General features: G+C 43.9%; 1 pseudogene; it reads left to right on the top strand.

The window, feature by feature from the left end:
* LOC140211351 (leucyl-cystinyl aminopeptidase-like) overlaps positions 1–26,726 on the top strand; it is an 87,138-nt pseudogene extending 60,412 nt beyond the window's left edge.
* The last annotated feature ends 424 nt before the right edge of the window (positions 26,727–27,150 follow it).

Genomic DNA, 27,150 nt, shown 5'->3' with positions numbered 1-27,150 from the left:
TAGAGGCACTGTCATGCATTCTTCATAATTGCACTATGTGCTGGGCCCAGAACAAATCCTGTGAAATAATAACACTGTGAAATTTAAAGATGCTGACCCTCTCCACCTCTGTTCCCCCAATGAGGACTGGCTGATGGACCTCTGGTTTCCTTCGCTTGAGATCATTGATCAACTCCATGGTCTTGCTGACATGGAGTAAGAAGTTGTTGTTGTGGTATCACACAGCCAGATTTTCAATCTTCCACCTAATTTGTTACTACCTTTGATTTGCCCAAACTTAAATGTGGCATTGGATTTGTGAGTAAATTTGCTGATGACAAAAAGGTTGGAGGTGCTGTGGATAGTGTGGAGGGCTGTCAGAGATTACAGCAGGACATTGATAGGATGCAAAACTGGGCTGAGCAGTGGCAGATGGAGTTCAACCCAGATAAGTGTGAGGTTGTTCATTTTGGTAGGTCAAATATGATGGCAGAATATAATATTAATGGTAAGACTCTTGGCAGTGTGGAGGATCAGAGGGATCTTGGGGTCTGTATCCATAGTACACTCAAAGCTACAACGCAAGTTGACTCTGTGATTAAGAAGGCACACAGTGTATTGGCCTTCATCAATCGTGGAATCGAATTTAGGAGCCAAGAGGTAATGTTGCAGCTATGTAGGACCCTGGTCAGACCCCACTTGGAGCACTGTGCTCAATTCTGGTCGCTTCACTACAGGAAGGATGTGGAAACTATAGAAAGGGTGCAGAGGAGATTTACAAGGAGGTTGCCTGGATTGGGGATTATGCTTTATGAGAATAGGTTGAGTGAACTCGGCCTTTTCTCCTTGGAGCGACAGAGGATGAGAGGTGACCTGATAGAGGCGTACAAGATAATGAGAGGTATTGATCGTGTGGATAGTCAGAGGCTTTTTCCCAGGGCTGAAATGGCTAGCACAAGTGGGCACAGTTTTATCGTGCTTGGAAGTAGGTACAGAGGAGATATCAGGGGTATGTTTTTTATGCAGAGAGTGGTGAGTGAATGGAATGGGCTGCCGTCGGTGGTGGTGGAGGCAGAAACAATAGGGTCTTTTAAGAAGTTCCTGGATAGGTATGTGGAGTTTAGAAAAATAGAGGGCTATGGGTAAGCCTGGGTTGTTCTAAGGTAAAGACATGTTCGGCACAGCTTTATGGGCCAAAGGGCTTGTATTGTGCTGTAGGTTTTCTATGTTTCTGAGAAATGGCATACTACATGATGTAATTCAATGTGTTATAATTGGTTTAACAGGGTAGAATTCTTCTAATTATGAATGGAAATATGAAATATTTAGTTCCTTTCCTTTAGCATGTGGTTTGGCTCTTTACAAAGACAACAGTTTTGTGAACCAAAGATTAAAAATAAACCAACACACACAAAATGCTGGTGGAATGCAGCAGGCCAGGCAGCATCTATAGGAAGAAGCACAGTCGACGTTTCAGGCTAAAACCCAATAGTTTCTCAGAATTCTATTTTCATTAACTCTGCTCCTCTTTTTGTATCATTTTAGTAATTGCAACAAAAATTAATTAAAGCTTTCATGTTATTTTTAGTCACCTGTGGCACATTCCACTGACGTATATAACCAGTGGTTGTGTGGACTATAAACAGCCAAAGTGCATCAAAAAGTGGCTCCTTAAGAATAAAACAAGTAATTCTCTTTCACTTTTACTCTTTTATGTTAACCTATACTTGGCAGCTTTATCAGGGACTTTGGTGATTGAGAAAGCACGTTTCACATGGGTTCTGGTTTTTATCTCAGTTGTTGATTTGGACTGCAGGACTATTCATTGATCCAGCATTGAATTATCTCCAAATCTGCATCTTTGTATGAAGACTAATACCCTTCGTTAGAATTCAACAATTTACATTTTGAGATAAATTGTGTCCTTTAATCTGTTAACAAGTAGCATTTATTTATTCCTACATTGTTGGTTTATATTAATAACTCATTCAACTTTGCAATGTTTGAATTTCTGAATAATTTTTTCATTCTTATCGAATGATGCATATGTAAGGAGTTTCTTTTTTATGTCACTGCGTAGTCTAATTAAAATGACTTCTTTGTTATGTTATAATTGAAAGGGCTTCTTTGTTATGTTAACTGCTGCGAAAGTCCCCCTCACCAATTTCATTCAGTTTCATTCAGATTGACGACCTGGGTTTCCATCTCCAGGTCCACCACCGTCTGTTCCAACACCAGGAACTTCAATTGGTATGTTGGGTCATTTTTCTCACATTGCACCAAACTCCTCCAGCCAAAAACTCCTCCACGTTTGACACTTCGCTTCTGTCACCTGGGCTCAGCCACTCGCCTCGCCTCATAGTCCCCCCAGGCGAATCCAAGCTCTAGGCGGTCATCCACATACGCCAAAACTCCACACACCTTCATTTCCCCCATGGTCTTCCTCATGTCCTGCGGGAACGATGCAGGGGCTCCGGATATGCCCTTGGGCATCTTTTCGGATCGAAAGAATCCTAGGGAACTAATAACTGCCGTCTTTGGCTCAACAGCCGCACTCCTCGGGATCTGGCAACATCCACTCCTCAGATCCAGCACATTAAACCACGTCGCATAATCCACACACACGCTGCCTTCATCTTCCATGCCACCAGGGTCCAGTTGCCGCGACCCCTTTCTCACTGAGGTGTCTTCAGCGGTCAACTCCCCTCCCTCGTGGTAGCTCGGAGCATCTACTAAGAGGGTCTCACCCTCAGCTACTTTCCTCAGGCCGTACCACCGCTGGGTCTCATCTAAATTCAGTACTGGCTCAAGGCTGCTACACACGTCCTCAGAAGCAACTCGACACGCTGAGTGCCCAGGCAATGCCCCCATGAACTCCAGGGTCATTAAACAATCATCGTCTTCTGGATAACTACTGCCACTACTACCCAGAGTCTCTGGTGCCCTTACGGTTGTCAAGGGTAAATGCTTCAGACACCGGTTGTAAAACGAACTGTACAACTTGACCTGCGCCCCGGGGTCGAGGATGGCTTTAGCATCGCTTCCCTCTATCCGTAACGACACCCTGGGGCGTGGTCCCTCTAAGCCTTCAGGAGTAGGGTCTTTTCCTTTCGGAGGTTCATTGGTCATAGATTCCACCCTCACCATTCCCAACAAACTTTAGTCCTGCCAGATTTACAAAATCGTTGTCCTGTGTTGACCAGTACAGTACAGTGCAAAAATCTTAGGCACCTTAATATATCTACAATTGCCCATTGCTGTATATGTCACTACAGACACTCCTTTGGGAGCAATTGGCTAAGGATAACTAATGCCTGTTTTACCAGCAATATCCAGATCCCTTGAATGAATAGTTTTAAAAAATGGAGTACCGTATGATGTGGAATAACTCAGGGGTCCCCAACCTTTTTTGCACAGCGGACCGGTTTAATATTGACAATATTCTTGCGGACCGGCCGACCGTGGTGGGGTGTTCAAGTAGGGTTAAACTCACCTCAATATGTCTTTTACAGTTAGGGTTGCCAACTTTCTCACTCCCAAATAAGGGACAAAAGTAGCAGTCAAATCCCGGAACACTTGTGTTTACCCCAGGAAAGACTACTATGACCATGAAGCCTTACGCGGGCGCCTGTGTGCGCATGCGCGTACGTGCCGATTTTTTCCCCACAAATCAGTTTTGGCTTAATCTTCCTGACTACACTGTACATACGTTATTTTTACTTTCTATAGTAAGTGTAATTATCATATCATTCCTGCTTTTACTATATGGTAGTGTCATTTATTTTCGGTTTTATGTGTTATTTGGTAAGTTATTTTTTGGGTCTGGGAACGCTCAAAAATTTTTCCCATATAAATGAATGGTAATTTCTTCTTCACCTCATGCCACTTCGGTACGAAAGGTTTCATAGGAATGCTCTACCTTGGTGGGGAAATACGGGACAAGGGCGGTCCTGTATGGGACAAACCAATTTTGCCCAATATACGGGATGTCCCGGCAAATACGGGACAGTTGGCAACCCTATGTTCAAGTTCAACAGTGTGTGACAGGGAATGACGAAAGGTGCAGCTGACTCATATCGTTTCCTCGCAGCCCAGTACCACATGCTTTGCGGCCCGGTACTGGTCCGTGGCCCGGTGGTTGGGGACCGCTGGATTAACTGAATGCAAAATTCCAGCAAACTCTTTGATCTTCTATTTGCAGCTACTGTAGAAAGTTTATTCAGTCACTAATATTTTAATGATTGTTGGCTTTGAATATACTACTTTCAGAGAAGAGAGTTGATAGTGGTTTATTAACAGACATACAAGAAACATATCCCTGGACAGAATACGTTATTTTGAACTGCTATCAAGACAGCACAATAAGACAAAACACTTAACCTCAGTAACTTACAAACAGTAAAAATTGATCTCACTCCACAGCTGTTGTCTGTACTTATACAGTTACACTGTGCAGTGAAAATTCACTGCTATTGACATTTTATAACTAAAAGCAATATAAATAACCTTTATTGGTCTAGTTTAATCAGGAATTCAGCAATTGCTTAGAGATATATTTGCACTTTGTTTTCCATTAGATTCCATTGATCTTAAAGATCAAGGTGTCACTTGGGTGAAGTTTAACATAAATAGTAATGGTTACTATATCGTTGAATATGACAAGAGCAGCACAGGGGAATTAATGGGATTATTATGAACTAATCGTGAGGCTTTAAGTGATCATGACTGAGCGCAGCTTATCAATAATGCCTTTCTGATTGCAAGGTAATTGATACCTTTGGCTCTTTTATCATTCAATGCTCTACAAATGTGTATGTTTTGTTATTGTTGTTTATTGAAGTCATGGAACAACATGAACAGACCCTTCAACCCAACTATTCCGTGCCATCTGAGCATCCATCTGAGCAAATCACATGTTGGATCAGGGTGTAGAATTGTTATTTTTCAAGTAACTTTACTCTGTTTGCTTACAGTTTTAAGATAATCACCTACATTAGTGTAATTATTCAGTAACTTTTCTGGAAATAGATGATATTTTATTTACTAGAAGCTTCTGGGTTTTTCTGTAGGAGGTGACTCAGATAATTTAAAGATCAATTGTTAACAATGGAATGCCCCTTTATCTCAAGTCTGAATATCAGGCAACCATGATTTTTACTTTGTCTTTTTTTCTTTGTTCTTGTAACATTTCATAAAATGGCCATATTGACAAAGTTTTATATCTCATTCACGACTGTTGAAGCACCTCTGGATTAATGTCACAAGATCTGAGATGCATTTGTCCCTGTCCATCCCTTATCCCTGTAAATCAGTGTTTCCCAACATTTTTCCTGTCCGTGGACCCCAGGTTGGGAAGCCCAGCTGTACCTCCTTCCTATCCATACCTGTCCAAATATCTTTTAAATGTTGTTGTTGTATCAGCCTCAACCACTCTCTCTGTCAGCTTGTTGTACATGAATCCACTGCCATCTGCATGAGGAAGTTGCCTCTTGGCTCTCTTTTAAATCTTTGCTTCTCATCTTAAACCTTTCCCCTCTAGTTCTTGATTCCCTTTCCCTGGGGAAAAGTGAAAGACTGTGTGCATTCACCCTGTCTTTGCCCCTCATGGTTTTATACACCTGTAAGATTACCCTCCAGTCTCCTACACTCCCATGAATAAAATCCCGACCTGCCACAATGCAATTAAAAACTTACCAAATTGTAGAGATTAATGTGTTTTGTTATCCTGTAGTGTAGGGAAAATGTCAATCAAGAAGGTGCGGAAGTTGACCAGCTATTTGAAGCAGGAAACTAGCACTATGCCAATAAACGAGGCCCTGTGTCAGCTCTACAATATCTACATACTTCTGCAAAACAGAGGGGAGCTCACAATCTCTAATCGGATAAAGGTATCTGTTTTTTTACCTTCGTGATCTTGTTAATTTAACATATCCCTGAAGTAACATCAGAATCAGGTTTACTATCACTGATCATGAAATGTGTTGTTTTGTGGCAGCAGTACAGTGCAAGACATAAATATTATTTTCACTCAGTGGAGACAAATAATACTGTACATTTGTATATGTGTATACCTTTGTGGTCTTCTGCTGCTGTAGTCCATCCAATTCAGTTTTGATGTTGAGTGCATTCAGAGATGCTCATCTGCACACTACTGTTGTAACCCATGGTTATTTGAGTTATTGATGCCTTTCTGTTAACTTGAACCAATTTGGTCAGTCCTCTCTGACCTCTCTCATTAATAAGGTGTTTTCACCCACAGAACCGCTGCTCACTGGATTTCTTTTTTTGGGCACCATTCTCTATAAACTCTAGGGACAATTTTGCATGAAAATCCCAGAAGATGAACAGTTTCTGAGATTCTCTAAACATTCAAGTCACTCCACGGTATAAAGTCACTCAGATCACATTTCTTCCCCATCTACACAACTGAATTTCTTGCCCATGTCTAAATGCTTCTATGCTGGTTGATCAGATCTTTGCTTTAATGAGGTGTACAGGTGTATCTAATAAAGTGTGTTGTTGTTTTCTGGCAGCAGTTTGGTTCAGTGTATTAAAAAATACAAATGACAAAACAAAAAGTGTGGAAGAGGATTAGCAAGGTAGTGTTTTGGGTTCATGCATTTTTTAAAAAATTAGCATTTCAACCTGTGACATATATCCAACAACTGTGATCGATACTTGCCCAAAATTCCGTCAGTTCTGCACTATTTTCCAAAACATGTGAAAACCAACATTTCTAGAGGAGAATTAATTTGTTCTGGTTTAGATTTATATTTAGCAATACCTCAAGGTAACAGGTCACGCTGTCCAATTACATCCATGTGACCAATGAACCTACTAGCATGTACATCTTTGGAATGTGGGTGGAAACAGAACCACCCAGAAGAAATCCAGTGGTAACGGAGAGAACGTACAAACTCCTCACAGACTGTGGAGGAACTGAATCTGGGTCACTGATACTGTAATATCGTTACGCTAACCACTTCACTACCATGCTGCCCCAAGTTTGTGGAGATGTTCACTAGAAATTCAACAATATAACAAGTTGTTTGTCCATGCACCATGACCTCAATATCTTTTGCTCTGTTTTTGCAAGAATTATTTGATTATGTTGCACTACTAATTTAATTTATTTTTTAATATTTTCTATTTTAATTTATAGTTTTTATTATGTATTGCTGCCATAAAACAACAAATTTCATGATATTTGCCAGTGATATCACACCTGATTCTGATTATATTTCTGCATTGAGTGAATGATGGAGCAAGGGTCCTTCAGAACATTGCTGAGAGTAGATGAGTCAAGTTGACTCAAAGCATGTCTCTTGTTTGTGCATACGATCCAACCAGGTTTTATTAGCATTGTTTGTTCTGACAGTCATCATTACCACCATTACGTGCTGTGTCATATTATGTGGCGATCATGATTGTTCTTCAAACTTTTCTTCAGAAGTGGGTTACCATTGCTTTCTTCTGACAGTGACCCCAACATTTATCAATATTCTTCAGAGCCTGTCTGCCTGGTGTCAGTGGCCGCCTAACCAAGACATGTGATGTGTGCCAGCCACTCATTCAAACATCTACCACCTGCTCTCATGACTTCACATGACCTAAAGATGGGGATGGGGGTGCTTGGGGTGGTTCAGCAGGTGCTACACCTTGCATAAGGGTGACCTGCAGGGTAGCATAGGGACAGAGTGAAGGAGCAACTAGCACCTCCTTTGGTAGAGATGTTATCTCCACCCTGTCACCTATTCTTACGGTACAAGTTGTTTTTAAGTGACTCTCCCTGTTCATGTTCACATGACCTAAAGATGGCTTTCCCTGTTCATGATGGGTATCCAGTTTATTTATTGGCTTCCTTTGAGAGCTGCCCCCACCCTGGTGACAATCCTAACTCATGCCCCTTTCCCAATGACCACCTGTCATTTATCAACAAGCCCAGTTCACCCCCTATCCAGTGCAGGAACTGCTCTCCACCCCAAGACTCCCCGAGGCGATTATACAGGGGGTGATTTATCTATTTAGTGACATGGCGTGGAACAGACCCTCCTGGCCCAATGAGCCACACTACCCAACGTATGTTTAACCCTAGCCTAATCACACAGCAATTTACAATGGCCAACTAACCTACTAACCGGTGTGTTTTTGCAATGTGGGAGGGACCCTGAGCACCTGGAGGATACCCATGTAATCATGGGAGAACATACAAACTCCTTACAGAGAGCGCTAGAGTTCAACTCTGGCGCCCTGAACTGTAATAGCATTGCACGAACTGCTACTCTACTGTGGCGGCCCATGTGGATGTTGGCGGTAAGCTTTTTAAACAGAGAATGGTGGGTGCATGGAACATCCTGCCGGGGCAATGGTAGTGGCAGATTTATTAGGGAAATTTATAAAACTTTTAGTTGGGCACATGGATGTTTCAGAATTGGAGGTCTATGTAGGAGGAAGAGTTCGAGTGATCTTGGAATAGGTTAAAGGTCAGCACAACATTGTGGACCAGAGGGCATGGACTGTACTGTACTGTTCTATCTTCTAGACTCTCCTCCATAACCACCACCAACTGCACCACACCAGCACCAGATGCACCCATTTTCCTTTGTGTATTTTATATTGATGCTGCATGTGAAACAAAAGCCTTTCCAAGAGCAAGCCCAATTCAATAGCATGGGACACTTGATTGATTGAATTTCCATACATTGTGGCCCACAGCTAAATGATGTACTGCACAGCTGATAAATCTCTAGCAAAATGAAACAGAGATTAATATAATTGAGGAAAAAATAAAAAGTCTTTGTCTTTATTCTCATAGTTCCATCACTAAATATAATTCTGCAAATGCTACTTTTATGAAACTAATGTGTCGGTGGGTTAGTGGACGGAGGTGTTAATCAGCCTTACTGCTTGGGGAAGGTAAATGCTTTTGAGTCTGCTGGTCCTGATGTGGATGCTACACAGCCTCCTCCCTGATGGGTGTGGGGCAGTCAATCCATGATCAGGGTGGGCAGGATTCTTCATAATGATACTGGCCTTTATCTAGCACCTTTCTATTGATACAGGAGGTCCTTGATGGGGTGTAAGCTGATGCTGGTAAGAACATGAACTCTAAAACCCACGGGGGTCATATTCTCTGTAAATGGAACTTTTTGAATAATTATCTTCCACCAGAACTTAGAACATCACATCACATTACAGGCCCTTCAGCCCATCATGTTGTACCTTTCTTTTCACCTACTTCAGGATCAATCTAACCCTTCCTTCTCACATAGCCCTCGACTTCTACAGTTTGGAATGTTTCTGAAATGTGATAACTGCCACAGATAAGCTGGAATATACTTTATTCACCACATCCAAACTGTATGTGTTTGTGTTGCAGGATTATATTTTTGATATTTTTGGACACTTGATTGACCAACAAACCTGGAGCAACGATGCTTCCATTTCTGAAAAATCAATTTCGTTCCAAACTACTTGCTGTAGCATGCGATTTGAATTATGATACCTGTGTTCAGAATGCAAGTAATCTGTTTGGCAGGTGGATGAATTCTTCAGACTTCAGTGTGTGAGTAGCTTCAGTGACATTTCCTTCATGCTTTACATACGAGGGTCTATTTTGTATCTCCAGTAATTCGTATGTGTTCACACTTGTAGAATTTTAGTGTTACATTTGAGTTGCATACAGGTACAATTGAATAGTTTAAAAGGTGTTGTAGCTGGCGGGGGGGGTGGTAATAGGGACAAGCTCCCACTACTTATTAAAGGCTTCCAATGGCATGCACGTGAAACAGTCCCTGACAACCAAGTCCTGCCCCTAGACTTCACGTGTGGCTTAGAGATTAAGCCTGGTGGAACCATTTCTACTGACCAGGAGAAAGAGCAAAGGTGGGTTACTAGCACCTTAAAACCAGTCCATAAGACCATAAGATATAGGAGCAGAAGTAGGCCATTTGGCCCATGGAGTCTGCTATCAAGGGCTGATCCAAGTCTTCCAGTCATCCCAACTCCCTCACTTCTCCCCATACCCTTTGATGCCCTGGCTAATCAAGAACCTATCTATCTCTGCCTTAACTGCACCCAATGACTTGGCCTCCACAGCCGATCATGGCAACAAATTCCACAGATTTACCACCCTCTGACTAAAGTAATTTCTCCACATCTCTATTCTAAATGGACATCCTTCAATCCTGAAGTTGTGCCCTCTTGTCCTAGACTCCTCTACCATGGAAAATAACTTTGCCATATTAATCTGTTCAGGCCTTATAACATTCAGAATGATTCTATGAGATCCCCACCATTCTCCTGATCAAGAGCTGCCAGACGTCCTTATATGGTAAACCTTTCATCCCTGGAATTATTCTTGTGAATCTTGTCTGAACCCTCTCCAATATCAGTATATCCTTTCTAAAATAAGGAGTCCAAAACTGCACACAATACTCCCAGTGCGGTCTCACGAGTGCCTTACAGAATCTCAACATCACATCCCTGCTCTTATATTCTATACCTCTAGAAATAAATGCCAACATTGCATTCGCCTTCTTCACCACTGACTCAACTTGGAGGTTAATTTAGGGTATACTGCAAAAGGACTCCCAAGTCCCTTTGCATTTCAGCGTTTTGAACTCTCTCTTCAATAAAATGATAGTCTGCCTGTTTATTTCTTTCACCAAAGTGCATGACTGTACACTTTCCAACATTGTATTTCATTTGCCACTTCTTTGCCCATTCCCCTAAACTATCTAAGTCTCTCTGCAGGCTTTCTGTTTCCTCAACACTACCCACTCCTCCACACCTATCTTTGTATCATCAGCAAATTTCGCCACAAATTCATTAATCCCACAGTCCAAATCATTGACATAGAATGTAAAAAGCAGCCGTAACCGTGTAGAACTCTGCTGGTAACTGGCGCCAGCCAGAATAGGGTCAAACGTTAGAACTCCAAAGCACACCCCAGTTAGCCCCCTCCCACACACAAGCAGCAACAAGGCAACACCCCCTCCCCACCTGCAAAAAAAGCATCAGCATCCCCCACCATGTGCAGCAAAACATTGATAAAGACACAGACTTGCAGTACCCCAAAGACTACTTGTTCACCTGTTATTTGACAATACCACAGGCTCTTTCTCTCTCTCCCTAATAAGGGAAAAAGTGGTGTCCTCGTTTCACAACGAGAGGGGAGACAGAACAAAACAATTGGCTGATTTATGGTGTTAAAAGTCTGTTGCCTCGTTTTTTCCAGGCTCTTTGCCTTGGAGCACACAGCCAGCAGGAAGTCCACTGCTTCCGATCTTCCTTGTCCTCCCACGATGCATCAGTCAGTGGCGGCACCAGCTTTGAATCAGCCCGCCTCTAGAGCCATGAAAATCCGGCTAGTCTTCTCGGCTGCATCCTTGGCATATCGAAATGCAAACCATTGTGAGGCCCTGAACAGGTCCCATTCTTGCAAAGAACTGAAGTCAGAGTGTAACTCCAGGTCAGGGTCTTCAAAAGAACCTTGAAAGGGAAAAAAAGAGATATGAAAGATAGAAATAAAGCTGTTTCCAAAGATGCAAGTGAAGGAGTTGCTGTTTAGCACCATCACCAGATGGTGATGTAATCATTTAACTGTTACCTGAACTGATCTGCTGGAGTCTTTGGTGACATAGGAAACCTCCTCAAATTCCTCATGGTATTTTCATGAAATATAATGGAATATGAAGTGAGAAATGAAAGTATTTGTGTGGTATATTGCACACATTTTGTTTTGGTACCAGGTTGGTTCCATTATTTTGAAGCTTAAGTTAAGATACATTCTTTGAAAGAACAATCCACAATTAGTGCAGAATAGATATTCATACCGCATTTCATTTCTATAATTTCTGTTTCTAAACTGTCTCTATTTAATATCCTTTTATTTCCAGTACTTATATCCTTTCCACTTTCTCCCTACTCCACCCTTTCTAAAATATCTGACTCAGTTGAGTTTCTTTAATTAGCAGGTTACCATTGGATCTAGCCAGGACCATTTTCAGTGTTGGAGCCGTACCGATGAGGGCTGGGCGCTCATGCGCCGGATAGGTAATCATTTGCAATCAGGTATGGATCGAATGAATACACTTAGAGCTATGGCAAAAACCAACAAAGCTGAGCATCTGCTCTGGTTTGTAGGACATTGACTTTCAATCTGAGTAATAGTTTATTGATCTCATGAAATGTTCACATGGAAGCAGTGCATTTATTTTCCCCTTTTCCAATCTGTTCCATTAGAAATGCTCATCATTTATGAAATAAAACATATAACAGTACAGCACTGGTTCTGCCAAATTAATTCAAGACCTAACTAATTAAAGGATTAACTAAGCTATTCCCTCTGCCAACACAGTGTCTGTTTTGTGCCCTTCTCTGCATATTCATGTGTCAGTCTCAGAGGCTCTTTCACATTTGCTTCCACTACCACCCTTGGCAGCGCATTCCAGATACTGACCACTCTGGGGAGAAGGATTCCAGCTGCCTTCTCTGTCTAAGCCTGACATGACCTTATAGAGTTGTATCAGGTGTCCCTTCAACTTGCACTACTCCAAAGAAAACGGAGTCAAGGTAGTGTAGCAGTTAGCCTAACACTATTACAGTTGGGGTGTTTTGGAGCTCAGAGTTCAGTTCCAGCATCATCCTATAAGGAGTTTCTGTTCATCCTCACCGTGGAATATGTGGGTTTTCTCCGAGTCCTCCAGTTGCCTCTTACAGTCCAAAGAAGTACCGTTAATTTGTAACCATAAAATTGTCCTATGACTAGGTGAGGGCTAACCAGGATTGTGATGTTGCTGGCTAGCTGAGCCTGCTCCACGCTCCACACTGTATCATTACCTAAAATAAATAAACCCAAGTTTGTCCAACCTCTCATTTGAACCATATGCCCTCTAATCCAAGCAGTATCCAGATAAACCTCTTCTATACCTTCTCCAAATCTTCCACATACTTCCTCTTACGGGGTGACCAGAATTGAATGCAATGTGCTTCAATTCTGACAAATGATTTGTACTTATTATGATGTTAATGAATCTATTACCTCCAAAAATGTGACAACATTTTCCTTAACGTCGTCCAGGCACTCTGGTAATGTTGTAATGATATTAACCATCTTATTTCAATAGATCTTGAACACTAAAGGAAAGTGACGTAAAAGGTTGTTGAGAATTCCTCATTTTCATTTTCAAGATGCCAAGCTGTATTTTTGTTCATGAAAATGTGGTTAAATGCTACACAGTAAATGCCTTGGGAAGTTTCCTCTGCCACTTGCAAATAGTGTCGATTTAAATCAGAATATTTAGAGTTTCTTCATAAATGGTGGTGTATATTGCCCGCTGCATATTTAAACTGGGCAACAGGGTGGAGATGTGTCTCTTCTGAAGGAGGTGTAAGGTACTCCTTCCCTCTGCTAGCCTGATGAAAGGTCTTGGCCCAAAACATCGATTGTTTACTTTTTTTCATAGATGCTGCCTGGCCTGCTGAGTTACTCCAGCATATTGCGTGTGTTGCCTGGATTTCCAGCGTCTGCAGATTTTCTCTTGCTCGTTACCTCCGGATGAATACTTCTTAAGTTTCACTTTGCTGATATTGAATGGGTTATCTTCTTTTAATTTCTTAGGTTGATGTACAATAGCTTGAATCATGACACTGTAAGGATACAAGAATTACCCTTTCTCCTAGGAGCCTCCTGCAGAAGCCTGGTCGGATGTCTTGTAGCTTGGGATTTTGTTCAGGAAAATTGGGAGGCCCTGATTAAGAAGTAGGTACTTAATGGAGATTTTTTTTTGTTTATTATTAATACATCTATTCTGGTTTTCTGTATGCATATAGAAACATAGAAAATAGGTGCTGGAGTAGGTCATTCAGCCCTTCGAGCCTGCACCACTATTCAGTATGATCATGGCTGATCATCCAACTCAGAACCCCGTACCTGCCTTCTCTCCATACCCCCTGATCCCTTTAGCCACAAGGGCCTTATCTAACTCCCTCTTAAATATAGCCAATGAACTGGCCTCAACTGTTTCCTGTGGCAGAGAATTCCACAGATTCACCACTCTCTGTGTGAAGAAGTTTTTCCTCATCTCGGTCCTAAAAGGCTTCCCCCTTATCCTTAAACTGTGACCCCTTGTTCTGGACTTCCCCAACATCGGGAACAATCTTCCTACATCTAGCCTGTCCACTCCCTTTAGAACTTTATACATTTCAATAAGATCCCACCTCAATCTTCTAAATTCCAGAGAGTATAAGCCTAGTCGATACAGTCTTTCATCATATGAAAGTCCTGCCATCCCAGGAATCAATCTGGCGAACCTTCTTTGTACTCCCTCTATGGTAAGAATGTCTTTCCTCAGATTAGGGGACCAAAACTGCACACAATACTCCAGGTGTGGTCTCACCAAGACCTTGTAGAACTGCACTAGTACCTCCCTGCTCCTGTACTTGAATCCTTTTGCAATGAATGCCAGCATATTTCACCTTTTTCACCGCCTGCTGTACTTGCATGTCAACTTTCAATGACTGGTGTACAATGATACCCAGGTCTCATTGCCCCTCCCCTTTTCCTAATTGGCCACCATTCAGATAATAATCTGTTTTCCTGTTTTTGCCACCAAAGTGGATAACTTCACATTTATCCACATTAAATTGCATCTGCCATGAATTTGCCCACTCACCTAACCTATCCAAGTCACTCTGCATCCTCTCAGCATCCTCCTCACAGCTAACACTGCCGCCCAGCTTCGTGTCATCCGCAAACTTGGAGATGCTACATTTAATTCCCTCATCTAAGTCATTAATATATATTGTAAACAACTGGGGTCCCAGCACTGAGCCTTGCGGTACCCCACTAGTCACTGCCTGCCATTCTGAAAAGGTCCTGTTTATTCCCACTCTTTGCTTCCTGTCTGCCTACCAATTCTCTATCCACATCAATACCATACCTCAATACCGTGTGCATTAAGTTTGCACACTAATCTCCTGTGTGGGACCTTGTTAAAAGCCTTTTGAAAATCCAAATATACCACATCCACTGGTTCTCCCCTATCCACTCTACTAGTTACATCCTCAAAAGATTCTATGAGATTTGTCAGACATGATTTTCCTTTCACAAATCCATGTATGTATGTGTGTGTGTGTATATATATATATATATATATATATATATATATATACACACACACACACTGTACTGTGCACGTATATGAAGGTAGGGTGCCTCAACCCATTGCATAGCACTGCAATAATTTTATGTATTACACTGTACTACTGCCAGCAGACCAAATTTCGTGACCTATGTGAGTGATGATAGACTGGATTCTGATATGGGTTTCTATTACAGGCTGAGAGTGGGAAGGGAGCAAAGTGAGGAGAATCATGGTTGGGAAAAGAGAGATGGGAGGGAGCAGGAAGCACCAGAGAGACATTTTGTAATGATGCATCAACTAATTGTTTGGAATCCAATTATTTTGCCTGGTGTCTCAGGTCTGGGTGTCTCTACACTTTCACAAAACGCTCACCCTAATTATACTGTACATGTGCCTATGATGGTTGCAAGGTATTGTCAATATATATACAAGTTTAAATTACTTTATTTCATCTGGGCATAATATGAAGTTCATTGCACCAAAATATTTACATTTTCAAACTCTGTTATTAGGTTTCATTTTGGATCATTTGCTATTCAGAGAATCGTCATTCAAACAACATCAAAATTCTCAACAAAGGGCCATCTGTTTGAGGTTAGTGATGTCTGATTATGAAAACCTTAATACACATTTTAATCTTTCAGACACATAATATATTTATTGGGAATGCTTTTGAGTAGGTTTAGTAACTCCATATGACGATTAACAAGGGTCCCTAACACTGACCACTGTGGCATATCTCCAGTCACTGGTCTCCATTCTGAGAAACAGTTTTCAAACACTGTCCTTCACGTCTTACCTTCAAGCCAATATGTTTTAAATATTAATTAGAATTTCATGCCAAGCATGTTACAAAGAAATACCTTCTCATGCCATGTAGAATAGTCAGGGCTTTAAAACCTTATTGTAACAATGAATCAGGAGTCGGTGGGAATAAATATTAAACAAAACAATCTTTATTGCCAATCTAGAACATTTGATGGAGGATTATAAGATGAGAATGGTATGCCAAAGTCTCTGTGTCAAAAGCATATTCCTTTCCTCCTATTTTCCTCCATCTCTGACTCAGTGCTCCAGGCAAATGCCTTCTTGGATTCTCATGCAACTTTTTCACTTGTCCATTCATGGGTATTCTTGAGAAATCGGGTGCAGACCAAATCAATACCTTGGTACAACAGCTATCACTAAAGAGGTAGTGCTGAGCATGTCTGAACGACTGGTGTCCTGTCTCACTCACCTCAACAATAAGCAAATGCTTTCAGAGGCTGGTCAAGGACTACACCTGCAGCATGCTACCACCCTCACTGGAACCCTCACAATTCGCCTACCGACACAACCGATCGACAGATGACACAATAGCCACAGCTCCACACACCCTCCTTACACATCTGGAGAAGAAGGATGCTTATGTGAGAACGTTGTTCCTGGGCTACAGTTCAACATTCAACACCATAATTCCCTTCAGGCTTGACAGGAAGCTCAGAGTCCTCGACCCTCACTCTGCCTTGTGCAGCTGGATCCTGGACTTCCTGTCAGATCACCAGCAGGTAGTAAGAGTGGGCTCCCTCACCTCTGACCCTCAACACAGGAACCCCTCAGGGCTGTGTCCTAAGCCCCTCCTTACTCTCTGTATACCCATGACTCGCCACCCACAGCTCCAATCTGCTAATTAAATTTGCTGACGATACTACATTGATTGGCCTCACCTCAAATAATATGATGCAGCCTACAGAGAAGAAGTCATCACCCTGACACAATGGTGTCAGCAAAACAACCTCTCCCTCAAGGTCACTGAAACAAAGGAGCTGGTTGTGGGCGACAGGAGGAATGGAGACAGACTAACCCCTATTGTCATCAATGGATCAGGGGTTGAGAGGGTGAACAGCTTTAAGTTCCTCGGTATTCACATCACCGAGGATCTCACATGGTCTGTACATACCATCTGGGTGGAGAATAAAGCACAACGGCGCCCCTTTCACCTCAGACGGTTGAAGAAGCTTGGCCTGAGTCTCCGAATCCTAAGGACTTTCTGCAGGGGCACAATTGAGAGCATCCTGACTGGCTGCATCACTGCCTGGTATGGGAACTGTACCTCCCTCAATTGCAGGACTCTGCAGAGAGTGGTGTGGACAGCCCAGCACATCTGTAGATGTGAACTTCCCTCTATTCAGGACATTTGTAGAGACTGGTACGTAAAAGGGGCCCCAAGGATTATTGGGGACCCAAGTCACCCCAACCATAAACTGTTCCAGCTGCTACCATCCGGGAAATGGTACCACAGCATAAAAGCCAGAACCAACAGGCTCTGGGACAGCTTCTTCCACCAGGCCTTCAGACTGGTTAATTCACACCAATACAATTGTATTTCTATGCTATATTGACTGTCCTGTTGTACATACTAATTATCACAAATACATGTATTATAAATTGCACATTGTGCATTTAGGTGGAGATGTAACGTAAAGATTTTTACTCCTCATGTATGTGAAGGATGTAAGAAATAAAGTCAATTCAAATTCAACTTGTGGGCCTGAAGACAGATTTGTCCCCTGGTCCTGATGGAATACATCCCAGGGACTGAAAGAAATGAGAAAAGTTATCCTAGAGGCTTTGGTGATAATTCACCAAAATTCTCGGGACAATGGGTAGGTCCCGGCAGATTGGAAATCGGTGAATGTCATGACACTCTTCAAAACAGGATGTGGGCAAAAGGCATGTCACAGTCGGCCAGTTAGTTTAACATCTATAGTTGGGAAAATGCTCCAAGTTATCATTAAAGGAGAAGCAGAGAGGCATCTGGAAACAAATGGATCCATCAGGCAGATGTAACATGGATTCAGCAAAGACAAGTCCTGTCTGACAAAGTTAATGGAGTTTTTTGAGGATATATTGAGCACAGTGAATAGAGGGGAACATATGGATATTAGTTACTTGGATTTCCAGAAGGTGATCGATAAGGTGCTGCATAGTAGGTTTCAATAGGTACATCTAATATCAGAGAAATGTAAACAATAAGATGCATAGAGTTGGGGGTGATGTACTAGCATGAATAGAGGATTGGTTTTCTCATAGCAAGCAGAGAGTTGGGATACATGGGTGTTACCCTGGTTGGCAAACGGTGGTGAGTGGTGTGCCACTGGGGTTGGTGCTGGGCCCACAATTGTTTACGATATACGATAACGATCTGTAAGAGGGGCCGAGTGTAGTGTATCTAAGTTTGCTGATGATACTAAATTGAGTGGAAAGTAAATTGTGCAGAAGATACAGAGAGTCTGCAGAGAGATATAGATGGGTTGAGTGAGTGGGCAAGGATCTGGCAGATGGGTACTGTTGCAAGGACGTGGCCGAGGACGAACCCAAGTGCAGGACACAGGCGCAGAGGCAGAGTCGTGGGGTGTTAGCACAGCCGTGAACGGGGAACCAGTATCCAGGAGAATCTTTACACGGAGACAAAGTTTACATAGAGTATCCAGGAAATGATGCGGAGCTTAGAACTGACAGTCCCAAGAAATCAGGAAATGAGACTTACTCACACTAGAGTCAACCAGCGAACTGGCAAAGCATGGCTGTGCTGCCTGAGTTTTATCCTATGTTCGCTAATAGGAACCAGGTGTGTTGTAATTAAAAATCTTTGTAATTAGTGGAACTGGGAATGATTGGAAATCAGACGAGGGGATTGAGGCCTAATTGATGAGGTAATAGCAAGATGGGGAAATTGCCAGACGGGACCTCGATGTTACCCGCCCCCCCCCCCCCCCCCAACGGGAGCCTCCAGGCAAACCTCCAGGCTTGTCTGGATGTTCCCGATGGAAGTCTTGGATGAGGGAGGGGTCCAGGATGAAGGAGCGGGGAACCCAAGAACGCTCCTCTGGGCCGAACCCTTCTCGGTCAACCAGGTATTGGAGGCCCCCGCCCCGACGGCACACATCTAGTAGCTGCCGGACGGTGTATGCCGGATGGTTGTCGATGATCCGGGCAGGTGGAGGGGTTTCGGTCGGAGGACACAAGGGGCTGACGGAAAGTGGTTTTAATTGGGAAACATGAAAAGTAGGGTGGATGTGCATAGATCTTGGTAGTTTAAGTCGGACTGCTGTGGGGTTGATGATACTTTCGACCTCGAAGGGTCCCAGGAAGTGAGGGGCGAGTTTCTTAAGCTCGTTTTTGAGAGGGATGTCTTTGGATGAGAGCCACACCTTCTGCCCAGGTCGACACTCATGCACAGGAGTCCAGTGTCGATCAGCAATCCTCCGGTTGCGATCGGCTGATCTGAGCAGGGCCATGCGTGTGTCCTCCCAAACCTTGCAGCACTGGTCGATATGGGCCTGAACAGACGGCACCGCAATCTCCTCTTCTTGCGCGGGAAACAGCTGAGGTTGGTATCCAAGGGAGCATTCGAAGGGAGACCTTCCGATGTCAGTACTAACCAGAGAGTTGTGGGCGTACTCAACCCATGCAAGATGGTCACTCCAGGTAGACAGGTTGTAATACAACGTAGTGTCACCTCCAAGACCAGGTTGACCCGTTCCGTTTGCGCGTTCGTCTGTGGGTGGAAGCTGGATGACAGGCTGACCGAGGCATCTAAGGCTTGACAGAAGGCCTTCCATACCTGCGAGATGAATTGAGGACCTCGATCGGATATGATGTTTGCAGGAATTCCGTGGAGGTGGAAGATGTGGCGGATGAGAAGGTCTGCCGTTTCCTGAGCAGGAAGGAGTTTAGGGAGGGCTACAAAGTGCACCATCTTGGAGAACCGGTCTACCATGGTGAGTATGGTGGTGTTTCTGTGTGAAGGGGGTAGACCGGAAATGAAATCTAGGGCGATGTGCGACCAAGGACGACCAGGGACAGGTAGGGGACGAAGTAATCCCGCAGATGGCTGATAGGAGGCTTTTCCACGGGCATAGACGGAACATGCAGAGACATAGGAACAGGTATCCACCTCCATGGAAGGCCACCAAAAGTGTCTTTTCAGGAGAGCCAGTGCCCGATCACTCCCGGGGTGGCAGGCGAACTGAGATGTGTGCCCCCACCGGAGAACCTGAGATCTGACGGAATCAGGCACAAAAAGGTGATCGGTGGGTCCACTGCCAGGGTCAGGGTCATCCCGTTGGGCTTCCTTTACTACGGACTCAATCTCCCAAGTGAGGGTTGCTACCACACAGGATGGTGGAGGATAGTCCCTGGGCTGGAAGTGTCCTCCTTGGAGTTGTATTGGTGGGAGAGCGCGTCCGGCTTCCCATTCTTGGACCCTAGACGGTATGTGAGGGAAAACTTGAACAGTCTAAAAAATAATACCCAACTGGCCTGGTGGGGGTTCAAATGTTTGGCGTTCTGTATATATCCCAGGTTCTTAAGATCAACCCAAACAATAAACGGGTGTTCCACCCCCTCCAGCCAGTGCCTCCACTCCTCCAATGCTAGCTTGACCGCCAGCAGTTCCCAATTCCCCACGTCATAATTCCGTTCGGCGGAGAACAGTCAACGAGAAAAGAAGGCACGGATGAAGCTTTTCGTTCAGACTTGATCGTTGCTCCTACCCTGGAGTCGGAGGCGTCAACCTCAACAATGAATTGGCGGGAGGGCTCCGGTTGGACCAGGATGGGAGCGGTTGTGAACCGCCTCTTCAGGTCGGTGAACGCCGAATCTGTCTCGGAGACCCGACAAAAAGGTGTGGTAGGCGAGGCAAGTCGGGTGAGGGGCGCCGCCACCTGACTGTAATCCCTGATCATTCGGCGATAAGAGTTTGCAAACCCCAAAAACCGCTGAAGTTGCTTGCATGTCATGGGTCTGGGCCATTCTTCTACCGCCCAGATCTTCCTGGGATCTGCCCTCACCTTCCCGCTCTCGATGATGTAGCCCAGGAAGCTGACCGAAGGGACGTGGAACTCACATTTCTCCACTTTCACAAATAACTTGTTCTCCCACAGTCTCTGGAGGACTAGACGGACATGATGAATGTGTTTCTGAGGGCTGCTAGAAAATATTACGATATTATCTAGGTAGACAAACACGAAGTGATTAATAGAGTCCCTCAGTACATCATTGATTAGGGCTTGAAAAATGGCAGAGGCATTGGTGAGGCCAAACGGCATGACCAAGTATTCAAAGTAGCCCAAAGGTGTATTAAAGGCTGTCTTCCACTCATCTCCCTCCCTCATCCTGACTAGATGGTTGGCACTACGAAGGTCCAACTTTGAGAAGATGGTGGCTTCGTGAAGTGGTTCAAATGCCGAGTTAATGAGGGGTAGTGGGTACTTATTTTTAACTGTTATATTGTTCAGGCCTCGGTAATCAATACAGGGATGAAGTGACCCATCCTTCTTCTCTACAAAGAAGAAACTGGCGCCCACCAGGGAGGATGAAGGTCGAATAATACCAGCCGCGAGTGACTCACTAATGTCGTTCTCCATAGCCTCTCTCTCCGGTTGGGATAAGTTATAAAGATAACTGGTGAGTAATGAGGCCCCGGGTTGAAGGTTGATAGCACAATCATACAGGTGGTGTGGAGGCAGGGAAAGAGCCCATTGTTTGCTGAATACCTGTCCCAGGTCATGTTATTCTGCGGGGACTCCAGACAAATCGAAGGGTTCCAAGAGAGGCGGGGTCACGGTAGCCTCCCTAGGGGATGTAGCTGACCGCAGACAGGTGGCGTGGCAAAACGGGCGCCAGCTGGCTATCCTCCCGGTAGACCAGTCGATGTCGGGGTTGTGGTGGTTAAGCCAGGGATATCCTAGAACTACAGGGGCTTGAGGAGGATGGATGAGATTAAATCGTACCGCCTCTCGAAGTTTCTGGACAGAATCAAGGTCAGGGGTGGTGTACAGTGGGTAAGCTGAGCCAGCAGTTTTCCGTCCAGTGACCAGGCCTTCAGAGGGGTACTTGATGGCTCCCGAGGTATCCTGGCCCGAGGCTATGTCCTCATCCAGAAGATTTCCCTCAGCACCGGAATCCACCAAGGCGGATAGGGACAGGGACTGTTGTTGATAATTCACGGTGGCCGGGATCTGCATCCGGGTCTGGGGGTCTGAAGGGAGTGTCATTCAGCTCACCAGGGTCCCCTTTTCTACTGGTGAGCCCTCCCTTTTGGCCGCAGAGGACAGGTATCCCGGAAATTCCCGGCTGGCTGCAGTAGTAACAATCCCCAGCTCTCTGCCTCAGAAGCCATTCGGCAGGGGAGAGACGGTTCCGTCCCAGCTGCATCGGTTCCTCCTCCAGGGTAGTGGGGACAGTTGGAGCAGGAGCTATACTTGGAGCGGCTGGGGAAGGCAGGCTGGCTGAGGATGGTAAGGTGGGACTTGGGCTGACCCGAGGAGCGGGCCGACTGGTCTTTTCTCTCAGACGCTCTTGAAGTCGATTATCGAGCCTGGTGGCTAGAGAGATCGGAGTGTCCAGGCATCCTTCGCTGCCAGTTCATCTTTTACCTTATCTGAGAGACCCTGTCAGAACACTTCCTGTAGTGCCTCGTCATTCCACCCAGAGTCGGCCGCTAATGTTCGGAACTCGATGGAGTATTCTGCCACGCTTCGCAAATCCTGACAGAGAGTTAGCGAGTGCTTAGCGGTGTCCTTACCGCGAATGGGCTGTTGAAAGACCTTCCTCATTTCGGAGATGAAGCAGGGGAAGGAGGAACAGACCTCTGTTCGGTTGTCCCAGATCGCAGTGGCCCATGCCAAGGCATCCCCTTGTAACGCATGCAATCTTTGATCTGTCCGAGGTGTGCGTATGTGGCTGTTGCTCAAAGACCAAAGAACCTTGTAATAAGATGGCCCGGCACTTCCCTAGGTCCCCAGCGTAGGCTTCCAGTTTGGGTACGTATGGCTCTCGAGGGGATTGTGTTGCCGATCCGAGGGGCGTTGCCCTCCCAAGCTGTGCGGTTTGGACAGCTGGGGTTCTTGGAAGGGACAGAGTAAGGGAAGCGGATACCTGGTCAACCTGCTCACTGACCATCCTCACATTCGTGGACAGCGCACGGAGGTTTTCCGTGACCTCTCTGAGCAGTTGTCGTGGGTGCCCAGTAGGTAGCCCTGGCTGGCAAGAGCCTGTTGCACGGGGTCCGTGTCTGCTGGGTTCATTCTTGGCCAATTCGTTCTGTTGCAAGGATGAGGCTGAGGATGAACCCAAGTGCAGGACACAGGCACAAAGGCAGAGTCGTGGGGTACATTCAAGCAGGGTGACTTGCTCACACTTATTTCGGTGACATCCCACGACAATCTCACACCAAGTAGCTGTAAGCCCGACACTAAATACTGCTCATTCAGCTGAGATTCAAGTGCCTTTAATTGCAGAGCTCAAGAAACACAGGGAAACAATGAATTAAGGAAAACAAGGAGTCAACGGTCCTGATCGTGACACAAAGTAAATTTATACTGGCAGACTTCAAAAGAAGGCTAATTGTATTTCAAAGGATCCCACTCATCCTGGACATCACCTGTTTTCCCCTCTACCTTCTGGGAAGAGATACAGAGCATTAAGAACGAAAACAAGAGACTCCTTAACAGCTTCTACCCACAAGCAGTGAAATGTATAACACCCCCTTCCCTTCTCCTGCCCCCCTCCTAAGACGGCGGCAGCTAAATGCATCACACTTCCAGGAATGGCAGATGTGCAATAGTCCTATCCCCCCCATCCATATATTATTAATTGTGAACTGCACTCCTAAGGTTTTAGAGTTTACTTTATGTATATATTCTTTGTCATGCTGCAAAATGTTGAGCTGCTAAACTGTGTTTCATTGCTCCACAACAATGACAATAAAGATATTCTTCTTCTTCTTAAAGGGACCCAGGGAATAACCGATCAGGACTGTGACAGATCTAGGAGTCTCTTAAAAGTCCCTAATGTATCAACCTCTATCACCAACACTGATAGCGTGTTACACACACCCACCACTCTGAGTAAAGAAAACCTGTCTCTGACATTCACCCTGTAATTTCCTCCCAAAGCCTTAAAGGTAAACTCCCTTTTATTACCCATTTCTGCCCCGGAAAGGTGTCCCTGGCTGTCCACTCAGTCTAACACCTTGTTCACCTCCTTCAAGTCACCTCTAATCCTCCTCTCCAAAGAGAAAAGCCCCAGCTCACTCAACCTATCCTCATAAGGCATGTTTTCTCATCCAGGCCTTGGTGCTTCCAAACTGAATTCTGCAGTATTTCGAATTAAAATGGTAGGAACTGAAGCAAACAAGTGATTTACAGCCACTAAAAGAAAATTTTGAACACTTCAGTCTATTCAGGAATTGTTCCTTTTTTCTATTTTTGTTCTTATCAAGGATCAAGTTTATTTGCCATTTGCCTATCAGTTAATTGGGGCAGCTGCTTATTTGGGACAACTCTTAAGAACAAAAAGTCATCGAGAAAATAGCCAGGATTTCCTTAATTTATTTGGGACACTGTACCACTAAATTGGGACAGGAGACTGTTGCCAGCCAGTTTCTAACTACCATCAGTCACATGCACTTGTGTGGCCGATAGACACGATACCATGCTTAGAGTAAACAGTTTAAAAAACAGCATCAGTTGCATCTGCTTGTGTTTTGTAATCATTTGAGTTGACGGATGCTGATTCAAAAAAAAGTGATCTTTGGTAATGTTGCCAAGAGTTCTTGTTGGATTATGGCACCCCTTTAAACAGGAAGGCAACGCTGGCAGCCCATTATCTGCACTAGGTGTCTGTGTTGGTTTTGTTCATCTACAGTCAATCAAAGGAACACGACAGCAGAGACGGGGAGAATTCTTCCATTGATAACTGTTAGGAATTAATACACAGTTTTGTAATACTGTAACTATATTGGTAGTGTTCTAATTTGTTCTGTACTACATTTAAATACACCCTATCCTCGTTATATGCGGGGGATACGTTCCTCGAAATTGACGCATAATGTGAAATTGCATAATGTGCATAATTATTTAAATGGAAAAAATAGGGATGCCTTCCAGAGAGCTTCCTAAATCTGTTTTATCTGTAATTTATTCACATTTTCATACCAATACAACACAAAAGCAGTACTACAAGACAACATTTGTATTATATTTCATTAATTTAAGGTAATATTCAATATAATAAATCATAGAAAGTTATCATCTGAGGATGTACAGTACTCACCAACAGTGGCAGGTGTGTTCGCTCCGGGAGATGAGTGGTTGTTGTGGTGTCGGGCAGCTTTACATACATAAGGTGGATGGTTGTGGTTGTCAGGATCATATCAGGCACAGCAAGGGGTGAAGGAAGACTCACAGAACTCCTAGAACTGCCAGCAGCAGGAGGCGTTACCGATTTGAATAAAGTGGTGAGGGTTGTTTGTTTGGCAGCATTTTGTTTTAAATTTGCTTGTAGGGAAGGAGGGTTGACGGCAGGGAACGACTGAAATGCTGACTCCGTTCTAAACGTGGGTCCATGTCCATCGCCATTTGTGCCAAGTGTTCTGACTTCCACCATTCCCTCACCGTTGGTAAACTCCCGGGATTTTCAAAATCGTCTGTTGCTTGCAGCATCTGAGAGATAGTTTGTGGTTAAAAAAAATACGTACTCCTTGAATGTGGATTTTACACCTTGCTCGAGTGGTTGAATCAGCGATGTTTTGTTAAGCGGCAGGAAACACACTATTATGTTAGGATGAATGCTGTCCAAGTGTTTAGGATGGGCTGGCACATTGTCAAGCAACAAAAGAACTTTAAAGACAGGATTCTGTTCCCGGCAGTAGCATCCCAGAGCTGTGTTACCTTCAGCTGATGCCTGTTTAAAATTTCCAACTTTTTTTCAAGTGTTAAAGCAGTTCTCTGCCGCTCAGCTGATGGCCCAGGACGTGACATCGGATGCTTAGGAGGCATAGTTAAATATTTCAAGCACAAAATCACTGCACTGTAGCTAAAACCAACAGAAGTTTAAGATCGCGCATCCACACCTTGCCAAAACCAATGCGAGAGTGGCGGGAGTGAAATTGTGAGGTGCGCATACGTGACTTGTACTTGCAGGAAAGCGGTGCTTCTCGTCCCAACAGTGAGACTGTGAGGTATGCGCACGTGACCTGTATTTGCAGGAAGGTGGTGCTCCTCACATGACTGTGAGTTTGGACGCATATAACGAGATGTTGGTAGAAATAAGTTCCTCGCATAACTGAATCCTCATTGTCTGAAGACGCATATAACGAGGATAGAGTGTATGTAATTTATTACACAGTTGAATAGTGATTTGTCTTTTTTTTAAAACCATGTTCACTATTACCAGGAAACTTCTTCAGCTGACTGGGGCAGCTGCTGAATTGGGACAAAATTTACTAGACTGGATGCTCTCAATTAATCGGAATCCACTGTACATTTACACTGCACATTTGCTGTGGTGTGTTGATCAGGGTGCAGCATGTAACCAAGATGCAACATACAGCAATTATATGAAAATAATATTGGAGGTTAGAGTACAGATATGGAATAATATTTGCATAAATATATTTAACAAACATTGTTTTATTTTTAATTACAGGTCCAAGCATTCTTTGATTCAATGACAGACAAAAGGTCACATTGGTTGGCCCAAAAGGTACTGGATAAAATTCGGTTGAATATTCAATGGATGGAGGCAAACTTGGAAGCTCTGAGAAAGTAATAGAATTGTTTTTCTATTTTCAGTAAATTGATGTTCAGTAAATTTAATAGACTTAAATGCAAAGTGATGCTAAATTTCAGTTGTGTAAATCGAAATGGAATCAATTGTCATTTGCAATGCCAGTTTGTACAATTGGAGACAGCTGATGTCAGTTCAGAGTGATTTAGGGTGATTTTGGGTTTGTTCTGTTATGGGATATGAATTGTACTTGCGGGGAGCTGGAGACAAATCCTGCAGCTCTTCGGTAATGAGTGAAGGTATTTTACAAAACAAAGCATTTTAATAAGCAAAACAAAATCTTTGAGTTACTGGTTTTAGCCATTTGGTTTGAGTGGAAAAGTTGATTAAATGTGCTCTCTAGCAATTAATGGCAGAACATTCTGTTTTGGTACTTTAGCATATTTTACCATTTTGCTTTTCAATA

This window comes from Mobula birostris, chromosome 17, assembly GCF_030028105.1.
Source record: "Mobula birostris isolate sMobBir1 chromosome 17, sMobBir1.hap1, whole genome shotgun sequence".
NCBI classification, from domain to species: Eukaryota; Metazoa; Chordata; class Chondrichthyes; order Myliobatiformes; family Myliobatidae; genus Mobula; species Mobula birostris.
Note: the sequence above shows the minus strand (reverse complement) of the source record. Positions and strands in the feature narration are given on the sequence as shown.